The 11,816-nt window shown below is 32.6% G+C and overlaps 1 non-coding gene across 1 annotated transcript; it reads right to left on the reverse strand.

Annotated features, from left to right (window-relative positions):
• Positions 1–5,950: 5,950 nt before the first annotated feature.
• On the reverse strand, positions 5,951–6,040 carry Trnai-uau (transfer RNA isoleucine (anticodon UAU)). Its single transcript is given in 2 exon segments — positions 5,951–5,986; positions 6,004–6,040. It is a non-coding gene; the product is annotated as a tRNA-Ile (tRNA).
• Between the last annotated feature and the right edge of the window lie 5,776 nt (positions 6,041–11,816).

Raw genomic sequence — 11,816 nt, forward strand, 5'->3', positions numbered from 1 at the left:
TGGGCGTCGTAATGTAATCGTAGGTAATTCGTGACTCAATCGGGAAATCGGTGATCACGTAAATTATCTACGAATCAGCTACGACTTTGTCAAGACTCTCACGAGTTCACCCCGAGTGAGTTGCGAGCCCGCTAAGATTCTCGCGATTTAGATCAAGACTCTCACGAGTTCACCCCGGTAGAGTTGCGAGCCCGCTAAGATTCTCTAAATTAAGATCAATATCAATTGATATTTGCGCCTAATTCATGGGTGCGTTCGGTGATGTCCTAGCTTAGCCGTGACCGATCTGCATCGTTCGTAGTAAAGTCGCAGTAGATTCTTACACACCGTAGTGAAGTCGCGACCCTATTCGAATGACTTCAACCGAACCACACGATTCGTCGTAACCTCAATCGTAGCAGTGTCGTAACTGAATCGTAGACTATCACGAGTCTTTCCGATTCAATAAATGTGATACATCATAGCGAATCGTGGGCTTGTTTTCGTAATGGAATAGAGCAGGAATTCCGGACGCCCCCCTCCCCAAGATGTTTCCTCCCCCGAAATTCCCCCCACCCCACGACGATTGCTCCACAGACGTTTCCCTCCCCCATTTTAGTTTTAGTGCTTACGTCCTCCCCCCCCAAAAAAAAAAAAAAAAATTATAATGGTTTGGTTGAAGTATAATCTTGATTTATTATTATTTACTTTATCTTAACGTCATCTTGAAGCAGCTTGTTTGTTGTTTACTTTGGATTTAGAATTCATTATTTTTGTTAAACTGTTTAAGGAGTGCACGTAAATCATTAGTAGGTGCATGTTGGTGTACTAGAGAATTACATGGAATATTCTCAAAATTTTACTGAGTATCTTATACATGTTGTTGTTTTTAATCCAATTAAAAAGGATCAATTGAAGAATTATTTTAGTTTGAGTAAACTTGGGCTGGGTTGTGGAACTGTAGTTATTTGTTGTTTTTAATCCAATTAAATTGGGTCCATTGGTGAATTGAAAAAATTCTAAATCACATTTATATTGATTTCAAAAATGTTCTTATTGTAACTGTTAAATATGATAGATAAATAAACTATGTAACTGCCAAGCAAATATGCATTCATATGTATATAATCCAATTATTGGATATCACTGATATGTTCATGTGTACTAGTAGCTAACTTAGACTAATAAGAACTGAATTGCACTTTCCTTGCAAAGTATTTCATTATTAATAATATTATTAGCAAATGTAATAAAAACATATTGATATTTTAATAATTTAACTAAATTATATTAATAATATTTAAATTTGCCCCAAAAAACTAGGATAGGTAGATAGGAAGAGAATTGCATTTTTTTAAATTATCAGTGTTGACATTTTAAAATATTTGTAAAGCTTCTTCAACTTCAGTTTTACATTTTATGACCAGCAGTATATTCTATGCAACTTTATTTTACCATGGTAAGTCATTTAAGTGTTATTTATTTTTCAACTATAGAATGTGTTAATCTCATACAATGAATGACTACCCCCTTTAAAGATGTCATCTAATCTAAATTCATTAATACAATAGTTATATTTGTTTTATTGTAACATACTATTCCACAAAAATTGGCTATCAATGAACATCAGTGCTGTGTTTTCACTAAATTGTTTAATGATCTCAATTATTTAAAGAAAAATTTCTATCAGGCACTTAAAAAAACAATTGTAATTAGATCTTATTAATTGGTAAAGTTAGAGGCTTCCCTAAAAACAACCATCAAAGAATTTCAAAGCTTTGTGCTTTTACTCATGTATCCATATTTTCCCAATTGCATAATATTTATGTTAATTTGCTAAGAACTGCCTTCAACACTTGCTGTGGTTTGACTTCTTTGACAGTTATAGTCAAGACAACACGCAGCTATTCCTTGTTTGCTTATTAGTTCGATCAGATGTATTACTTAAATGAATAAATGAATGAAGTCAATAAATACAATTCAAAAGACATCAACACATCAACTCAACGAATTAACATAATTTTAAAGAAATTCTGATAGTTCAATATAATTTGTCTTACCGGTTCATCAATAAACGATTAAATCGAGTTATCCAAACATAACATGATTTTGGGAGCTTATCACCGTTACCGAGCAACCCGATTTAACATTGATTTCTTGTGATTAACTGTAGTTGTTGCAACAGGTTAACACATTTCGAATGAAAACATAACGTGTAGACACATTAATATTATGCCCTATGTAACATATGATTGTTTTCATATAAATAATTTTCGTGGTGAATTTCTTAAAAAGCAAACGCTCGGTCAACATTCGAAAGTAACAATGTCGGGTCTTTTCCCCCTTAATTTAAGATAAGTCACTGTATGCGTTTTGCAACAATTCTCCACGTATCTTTACCGCGTTAATCCGTCGATCTGAGTAATAAGTGAATAAAATGGTTGATGGGAACAGGTCGATACATGATTTAAAGACTAGGCATTTACATATATGTTGATACCTGTTTTATTGAACATGAGTTCATGTGGCTATAAATACATATTTGTAACTATGCCCATCAAGAATACAGAGTTTAGGTTGCATACTTAAAACAACACTAGTTAGAATATTTCAAAGCCCTGACCACAATAATACAAATACACGTACACGTTTAATTTAACCTAAGTCTTAAACCCATTTATTCCTAGTGGACTCTCCCATCCTTCTAAATTGGATCAATTTATTTCCAAAATTAGGGATGTCTAGTAAATTTATTTCTATATTTAGAACAATTCTTACAGAAATTCCTTTAAGCAAACAGCGTAGACCCAGATGAGACGCCGCATTATGCGGCGTCTCATCTTGGTCTGCGCTTTTTGCAATGTCCTTTTTTCAGGACGCTAGGCATGAATGGGTTAACCGAACATGCACACAAATAAAATAATAACACACACTGAATTAGCCATTTAAATACTTTATGCAAAATTAGGTACATGTGTTCCTTATGATGCTAAATCGATTTTAAATCAAACGAAATAGCATGTGCATTCCATGCTGTTTGAGTTTAAGAAAATTACACTTTTAAATTCCAACCAAAATATCAGGCGTGCTTGGTTTCTGTATACTAATGTCCATGCTTGGTGATGACTTGTTTATACATCGAAACAAATGTTGTATTTACTTCCGTTATAATATGAATACATCGAAACAAATGTTGTATTTGCTTCCATTATAATAATGATAACAAATAATGTTATTCGATAGCTTGCGTTAGCCTTTATTGAGAATAACAACGATGGCGCTAATGACCAACTCAAAATGCAAAAAATTAAAATATTTTGTCCAGGATATATACGGTTGTATCAGATGTAGTTTCAGTAAACAACTATTTGAAATACTGAATGTTTAGGTATGAACTTTCGAAAGCTAACTTTGTAATTAACTTTAGTGTGTTGGTCTGGAGTAAAACACGGGAAATTATGTTCCCTTACACACGACAGGGAATAGCTAGCGTTATAACATATTAAGCCGTGTTTTGAAGAATACCAATCTTATTCGTTGTGGTCAAACGTGTCAAATATGCAGTATCTAACGCTTTAGAATGTTCGCTTCGCACGCAAGTCATTCCTCACGTCTCGTTAACTCATCTAATTGACCGTTTATTAACGAAACAACAGTTATACCACGGTATGTTGAGTTTTGTTCTGCCTTGAGCATAAGTTTGTAAAGACAATATATTTAATCAAATGTTTGTATTTACTGAAATAATTATCGTTTATGATACCTTACGATCCAGACACGCACATTCATCGTATCTTAACAGGAATTTAAAACAACACACACTCAACGTCGATAAAGAAAACACTGTATCGCCCACGATTTGATAAATGTTTGAGTTCAATACAAAAAATACATTTTCACGGTTTTAAAATGATGTGTTACAGTTAGAATTAACTTTCCTCTTGAGAACATATATATGCCTTCCCGTTAAGGATACATTTCACATACATATGTAGGATAGCGTTCCTAACTAGAAATTGTATGCAATTTGTTTTTATATGTATTACTATATTACACGAATTTCGTTTTATTAATTCATTTTTTGACTTCGGTGCATTTATTCAACTGTCTTTAAAAGCTCATATTTGCAACAAGGTTAATACACGCATACACTTTGTTTAAATACTTTTTTTTCTAAAACATTAATGATTATGAACCATCTTTAACCCTTTGCATGCTGGGAAATTTGTCGTCTGCTAAAATGTCGTCAGCAGAATTTCTAAAATTAGCATTTTCTTAGATTTTTTTCAAAGAATACTATCAGAATAGCAAACAGTTTGGATCCTGATGAGACGCCACGTTCTGTGGCGTCTCATCTGGATCCAAACTGTTTGCAAAGTCCTTCGAAATTCGGTTCCCGCACTGAAAGAGTTAAGTAACAACATTTGCCAAGGTTAGTTCCACCACCCATTTTAAGAAAGCAGTTTATTCAAGTTTCAGATTACATGTTTGGAGTTTGTCCAGTCTGTGCCGGAATCTGAAATTATCATATCAAAAGTTTGTTCAGATAGTACCTATCTGTCGCATTCCGATCTAAGGCAAGCATTATTCGTTGCGCTTGTATTCACGTAAGTTATTATTTGTTATCTGATCTAATATTTCCATCATTTATGCTTTTACATTGCAAAGACTAAAGCGCATTGTTTACATTTGTGTACCAATCAATCACATTATTTTACATAACGTAGGAATAGTGCAGATCTGAATTACCATATGTTATCAATTATAATCATGCACCCTGAGCCTTTTTTCAATGTGTAACACGGTAGACAAAAATCAACATTATCTTATATTTATATTCGTTTCTTAATTTTGTTAAATTGAACTACATAATTTGTACACGCCAGGGATTGTCTTTCACAAAAAAATATAAACATGATCACGTCTTATCTCATTAATATTATTAATAATTAAATCAAAAGAAAGTAAATACACATGGATGTGGGATCAAATCATAGCGGGAAAACAAACGTTAAAATGATGTCCGAAACAATAATGATGTGATTTTAACTCATAGGTAACTTCCTTACACTTACAGCGATTGTCATGAACTACGCATTCTAGAGGATATGTGTTGGTTTCGGTAGAAAGGAATTTTAGTTCATGAGTTCCCATTCATGAATTACACTATTCATTCGATATGGTCACTGGTGAATAAACTATATAACATAATATATTTAACTCAGACCTGATGTATTGATATTTTGATCTTTTTATGGCATACAACATGACGCTTTGACTATGTTGCATGTTTGGTTATCTACAGACACCATGTTAAATTATCAGTTTCATTACATATTGTAATACAAGATAAGTATTGATGCAAAGCATCAAAGGGCGTCGGGAATTTCAGTGTAAAAGGCACTCAATTAAGTTACATGGAACGATTTTTTTCTACTGTAAATATTAATATATTTGCCGATTATTTTAAACAAAATAGAAAAATATTCTGGTATAACCATTATCTATAATTGTGTGTTATAACCCCCCAAATAACAATCATTTATGATGTTGTGTTATAGCCCCCAAATAACCATTTTCTATGATTTTGTGTTGTAAACCCCAAATATTTCATAGTTCATTTTGTTTACATTGGTTTCCTTTTTTTGGCATTCGTGTGCAGTTTTCATTAATGGAAAAGAACTGTGTAGGTTTAACAAAATCTGCTTCATCTTGTAAGCGTAATTTCATATTTTTCTCAACTTCAAGGGTAGATGATTCTGAACTTATTCTTACGTTTCTCATTTACAACCATATACAACCATAAAAATACATGGGTAAAAGATGTGTTGTTTGCATTTATTTGTTAAAATGAAAACACGTGCATTTTTATAAGATATTAAAGTGATGTAAGAAATTTTAATTAACGTTGTCACCACGCGGCATCCATTGACTGAAAAAAAAATTGTCAGCCGCCGAACTGTTCCGTTCGTGCCGGAACCCGGGATTGAACCGGGAGCCTTTAGATGAGTGTTGCGTAAACAACATAAGTCTAACGCTCTCCTAATTGAGCTATTCCGGCTGACATCATTTATGTACTGCTATTTGGTGAAGGTGTGTATAGCGATCGTTATTATATGTCTATTAATAATCTAATACATTGTATGTTTTCGCCCCTCTACGCCTTCCAATAAACTTGCATGCGCGATAGGTCGTCAAATATCGTACTACATTGATTCTCCACCTAAATAAGCAAATTAGAAACACCACAAAATAAATATATTTTGATTATGTTTTTTTTTTACAAAACCAAAAAGTTTCGCGTATTTCCCAGTCCCTGGGATCTTTCCCCTGTGATCAGTTGTGGATCAGTTATTAATTAAAACAATTAGCTTTGCATTATTGGCCATTAATGATGTAATAAATGTAATAGGAAAAAATGCAGTACTTATTTACACTAATTTACACAAACAAATTACCACTATGCAAGATATTCTTAAAACAAAAATATAGACATTGATCCGTAAAATAACTTCTCCCATAAGCGAACAAAATGCATAACATACTAGTCGCCGATCTCAAGAGCGACGCCAATGACAAGAGCCTTTGTGCTTCCTATAAATTCGTTGCATTTAGGTAGCAAGCAAGGACATTTTACTGATGAAACTAGAGTGGTTGCTTGAGATTAGCACACATTATTACTATATTGTTTCACATGTAGACCTAACATATGTACATAATACTATATTTCATATACGGTTGCAATTAATAAGCTCCTTACAAATTTGAAGTTAGTATACATATCTCATTACATTAGTTATCGATATTGTTAATATAAGAAGATTGTATTCAATAATTCATTTGTGTATTGACGCAATGAAATTTATTATTATTGTATAATAATTATTAAGCATTAACCATTTACTTTGTAATCACTAAATGCTTACTATGTCCACTTGGGCTTTTGGCCTTCTGGATGTATTGTTTAATAAACTTAAACTTCAAACATAATATATGATTAAATATGTAGAAACGAACATGTTGTTATGTATAAGTATGAAAAAACATTAAATTAGGAATATTATTGAAGTGCATTCTTTGACAACTGAAAGATTTAAACGTACTTTAAAATGTTTTATTTGGTGTGTGGTTTCAAGAACCGTATTCCACAACATGAATCGAATAAGGAGGCAATCGGTATAATAATTGTGTTCCTTTATATAAAAGTAATGCATGGTATTAGCGGAATAATAAATTGAAATATGCAGACATACACGTTTTGTCAGTTTTGTCGTATGTGGGTTCTCAGAAAAGGCCAGACACGTGAATGTGTTGCCCAAGATGATTGTCAATTATTTGGAATCTTCTTATTTTTACAAAGCAAATGATAAACAGCCTCAAGATTTGAACGTTTTGATGATGATTCAAAAAGTTGAAAAATCAATATACGTAGCATGTGTAGCAAATTTGAACCATTCAATTTCATTTTAAGAAGCGAACGCACAAAACATGCACGCGTAACATTGATGAGTGTTGGTAGTCACGGAAATGTTCCATGTATCAAAACACGCAATTAAGAGTCTCAAAATGTTAACAAAACATGTATTCAATCAATAACGACACAGTTGTATAATGCCATCCGATACGAGTCGGATCAAAGCATTGAATAGTGTGTGTTTTAAATACAACATTAACTGTATTTAAAAAAATGATCATGCATGCCTTCTCGTTAAACATTACTGTTAATTGAAACACAGGCTGAGCAAACAACAATTGTTGCTACAGACCGCTCGTTTGATTATATATGTATACGTTCGGTTAAATTATTATTTTATACTAAAATTGTTTCACATTATGTACATGGAATTAGAGACGTGACTGACGGCTCAGACTGCATTCTTACAGTCTTCCATTTATTAAGCGCATCGCATCGAAGCAACAATAAAATGGATGACACGATTCACAAATTTATATTATTTAATTATTATTTTATACTAAAATTGCTTTACATTATGTACATGGAATTAGAGACGTGACTGACGGCTAAGACTGCATTCTTACAGTCCTCCATTTATTAAGCGCATCGAATCGAAGCAACAATAAAATGGATGACACGATTCACAACTTTTACAACTGATATACGACTTAACCTCACATACGACTTATTTTAATATCAGATGCTTAAATTGAGTCAATTAAATGGACATGACGGTCATTTTTATATTGCGACCTGCCTTACTTACAAATAGAAAGCGGACTGTAACAATGTGTTATATCCAGTTGTGTTTTTTGGAGTGTCATATAAGCAGGGCAGTTTAACACTAGATACCTCTTCACAGGTATGACAAGGGTTTTGTACTATAGGAAGCTACTCTCACCAACCGTCTAACCACATGGAATTACTGATATGTTTATTATTATTTATTGTATATATATTCTTATCATCGTGCCTAAGAACGTTGTCGTTCTATTATTCTGTTGTGATGAATTATTGTACACGCGAATGCTCGTTATTTTTCTTAGCCACGTGTTCAGTTCGACGCGGCATTCATCCGGTTTAAATTTCCAATATTTTGTGTTGACCCTTCCAAGACGCCCCGTCTCAATGGTTTTTGTCGTGTTGTATTTTTGTCAAGAAGTAAACATGCCAATTAACTAAAATAAACGAATAGCAGATGTTAATAAGTATTTGTATTCCAAACGTGTTGTTGAGGTTTCATTATTTGTATGCATTATGTTTCCGTGAAGTCGCGTGCAGCATTCAATGAATTAGCATGCTTGCCGTATAGAGTATATGCGTTTTACACTACTTTTACATATTTGTTTTATATAAAAAAACGTTACAAGTGGTAGCCACACGGTATATCATATGATATGTATATATATGTTTTTCGTTTCAAAGTATTAATAATGTTTTAAGTTTATTAACGCCTCTTAATTGCGTTAGTTATAAGCAGCGCAACGTTACACATACGTTTGTCATTGTACACATAAATATCAATTACAACATACATCCGTTTACAACATAAACAGGTTACACCTCATTAATACTCCGCACAGGTAATTGTTTTTACAGATAATGTGAGAAACGCTATGTTTTGAAAAGAGGTAAGAATCAGTAAAGCGCAATTGAAACATGAAACGTCTGCGATTTGCTTCTTAAAGCTTAACGCATATATTTATTTACTTTGTCTACCTTAAATCATTTGGTTTCTACTTAAGGCCATATCAGTTACTTTACAAAATGTTAGAGTTTATTCTTGAAGAAATAAAACATACCGATGGCAAGTAAGCTTACATTGCTCACTGAACATATGGTTATCTGGATGAATGAACATTTATACTCGGACTACTTTGGTCGGTGTATTTTACGGGACTCCGTGAAACAGAAGCCCGATTCTATCGTTTTCTTATCATGGCAGGGGTAATCGAAGTGCGAAGTTTACTATGAAATTTACAATACCCCGTCTTATATTCTTGAGGTACCTAGTTAATAAGAATTTGTGTGTTTTAATGTATTGTAAACTCTCTAGCAAAACAGTGAGTTGTATCTTTTATTTATTGCAGTAACGATCATGTTCAGTATGCGACGATTTCGACATATGATGATACATGTTTAAAGGAACTTATTACAGATGCTGGCATGTATTGAAATTTGTTATTAAATGCTTTATATTGATAAATGTAAACATTTGATCTTAAAAACTTCAGCAAAAACAAGAACCAAATTAAAGAAAGAAAAAAGTTATCCTGATCCCAGGAGTAAAATTCCAACGCTTATACCACTCGGCCATCCGTGCGCATACAATGAGTGATTATTTTATACTTTATATAAGCAATCCTCAGAGTGTCACAACAATATAACGACAACAACAGAACTTTCCAAATTATACAATCGTTTAGCGTTGCAACGTTGTATAATTTACAAGGTTTTAAATTGTCAAAAGATTCATATTGTGGATATTTAAGAGCATGGCAACTGTTCAGTATTACTATTACCTCACACATATCATAACTTCCACGAACATTTGCAAATCTGAAACAATGTATTTATAATTTTGTCAATTTACCAAAACATGAAAAGGTGCCTTTAATATTGTGACCTGAATGTATTTCAGTTGTACCACATAGTAACAAGATATATTACATGAAGTTAATTATTGATATCTAATTTTTATCCTATCAAGCCATTTGTTTCAAGTATAAACTTAGAAAAGACGTAATATACATAGTGACATGTTAACACTTATAGAAAAAAATTGAAATTATTGTCCTTGTCAATAAATTATATCATATGAAAATAAACATATATATGAATATGAAAGCTCAATAGACAGCACCAGAACATGAGATCGTTTCGTTACAATCGATAGCCCTTTAGTTTGGGTAAGGAAATAATGTCCTTTGCAATACAAGTCAAACATACAATACCAAACTGCTAGACCAAACCGCTTCATTTAGTAGCTGTAGAACATATACGCATTTTGTGTTTGTAATTACAATTCAAACAATGAGTCAATCACAAACATATATCAGTTTCCGTTATTGTATTCGCAATTTATGTTATTGTGATTACTAAACGTTAACGTCAAACTGGCATTAGCACTGTCTAAAACGGTTGTCATCGTGAACATAATAGAAAACTTCATAAGCTGCCACGTATACATTTGTCGTCTCTCCAACGTTGACTTTAAGTTTGTGTATATAGGAAAACCAGTTAACGTGTTTGCATACGCTTGCTATTGTTATTGTATCCAATTCGTCACTTTTTTTATACAAACTATCATACACGCACATTTTCATTTACTTTGAAAATGCTAAATTAAGGGACGTTAACGTGTGTAAATGAAGTCCAGTTGTATTGCATACACATTTACTGGTGCTAAATTTTGATTCATTCCATTCGATGAAACGTCAACAACATTTGTTGTTTGCTCAGCGTGTGTTTCATTTGTTATTTAATCACTTACTGTTATCTTATTTACGCATTTGGGATTAAATACAATTGCTTCAGCTTCATAAACTTGCAATATTGCGCTGTGTAATTGTAAATGGTCGCATTGCATACTGCTGATAAGTCCACGTTCAATAAGCTGCGTGTTTTTATAATATCGATTGATAACGAAATTATGTAAGCCGCCAGTTAAATTACGAAGGCCAAAATAATATTAAGTTTACGTAAAATAAATCGCAAGTGCGCTGACAATTAAAGGGGTTACCTAGTTCCGCATTTCTCAACTATACAATCACATGATCAGCAATTAAATTATTTTGACTTGACATTAAACACACAGCTAGGAAGAGAGCACAGTAAAAAACGGTATAGCCTAAATAAGCAGATCTGACGCATTTGCAAAATACATACACTTAATTTGAGGATTATTTATAAATTGCACATATATGCTAATGTTAATGATATACTGTACACACTCATCATCGCGAACTCGTATACAGACAAATCTTGCATCAGCAATACATGCTCGGGCATGCGCTAAATTATTACATTAACCGATAATAAAAACCCTTCATAACTAATATTTGCTCTTAAACCTTCAGAACCATTCTGCTAAGCTCCACATATTCCCAGACATAAAGCTGATATTATTAAATATCACCGTTCTCTATAGGTTATTCATGGCATGACAAGTACCATACTTAGTATTTCACACTATTTCATTTAATGATGTCATAATGTGGAATAAAACAAAAGCCCTTTTTGCAAAAAATGATTTATTAACAACATTCACTGTATAATGCAAATATATGTCATATACGTTATCATAAACATTCGTTCTAAAAGAAAACAAATCATTTAATGTTTTATTATGGTAATATGCGTATTTGGAAGGCTATTTGTG

The sequence above is a fragment of the Dreissena polymorpha genome, chromosome 12, assembly GCF_020536995.1.
Source record: "Dreissena polymorpha isolate Duluth1 chromosome 12, UMN_Dpol_1.0, whole genome shotgun sequence".
Classification (NCBI taxonomy): domain Eukaryota; kingdom Metazoa; phylum Mollusca; class Bivalvia; order Myida; family Dreissenidae; genus Dreissena; species Dreissena polymorpha.